This window comes from Amphiura filiformis, chromosome 7, assembly GCF_039555335.1.
Source record: "Amphiura filiformis chromosome 7, Afil_fr2py, whole genome shotgun sequence".
NCBI classification, from domain to species: Eukaryota; Metazoa; Echinodermata; class Ophiuroidea; order Amphilepidida; family Amphiuridae; genus Amphiura; species Amphiura filiformis.
This window is the reverse complement of record NC_092634.1, coordinates 4,752,501-4,753,721: the sequence shown is the minus strand read 5'-3', so window position 1 is coordinate 4,753,721 and position 1,221 is coordinate 4,752,501.

The window sequence follows — 1,221 nt, the reverse complement described above, 5'->3', positions numbered from 1 at the left end:
GGTAGTTTTAGTGCTAGCCTTGACAGAATGATGTGTTTGATAGGAAAAGAAGGAGGAGAAGAAGAGGAAACCACAGAATGGGAATATACCCGTCCATGCTTCGCATGCGGGTATAATCATGTGTGTTCAAGATATGGAAACTGTTGCGTTGTTTTTGATGGCTATGCACTGCAGGGTCCAGGGCCGTTCCTAGGGATTTTGCCGCCCTAGGCAAAGCCTCTCCCTGCCGCCCCACCGAAGCATACCAAAAGCGGGACGCAGGGTGTGTCTGAGGGAGTATGTGCCCCCCTGAGAAGTTAGAGACTTTTGGAAAATGAAGACACAATGAAGCCATTTGGTGGACCATTTTGTCACTATTATTGTGTAAAATATTAGTTTCAAAAAGCTAAAAAATTGTGAAAAGACGGCCCAATTGAAGCCATTCGTGGACAAGTTTGGATTTTTATTGTATTATGACTTTATAATGATGTTCCCCCCTAAGAAGTGAGCAGCTTTTGCAAAATGAAGACCTAATTGATGCCATTTGGTGGACTATTTTTGCACTATTATTGTGTAAAAGTTTAGTTTGAAAAAGCCGAAAATTTGCGAAATGACGGCCCAATTGGAGCCATTTGTAGACAAGTTTGGACCTTTAGGACCTATTGTATAAACAGGGATGTGAGAGCCCCCTCGGTATTGCTTTACATGTGAACATAAAGTTGCGCCAATTGACAGGCCAATTAAAGCGACTTTTTTCACTGTTTCAATGAATTATTGTTTTAAAATCTTTCTTGGGTCATCGTTGAACGTAAATAAGTCTTAACCAGCTTTAGCTTAAATAGCAAGCTATGTTCACCACTGGCAACAGACACGGGAAGGGTCAGAAAAATTCCCCGTTTCTTTTCTTTTTCCCAGGTCCCCCTTTTTTCTTTTCCGCCCTGTTTTCTGTTTCTTTTTTCACCCCTTTTTATTTTTCCTCACATTTTTCTTCCCTTTTCTTTCTCCGTTCCCGTTTTTTTCATTTGTTCGCCCCTTTTTGCGCCCCTCTGCGTTTGCCGCCCTAGGCGACCGCCTTACCTGGCCTAATGGCCGGAACGGCCCTGAGGGTCCGTCAATAAAAGACCCGATGATGAGCACCAGAGGAGAGTGGGGAAACATGTGCAGATATCCAGCTATGAAGGCTCACCACAACCAGCAGATTTTCCTCTATATCTCGAATTGAGAAGAACAAAAGTCAGTTCA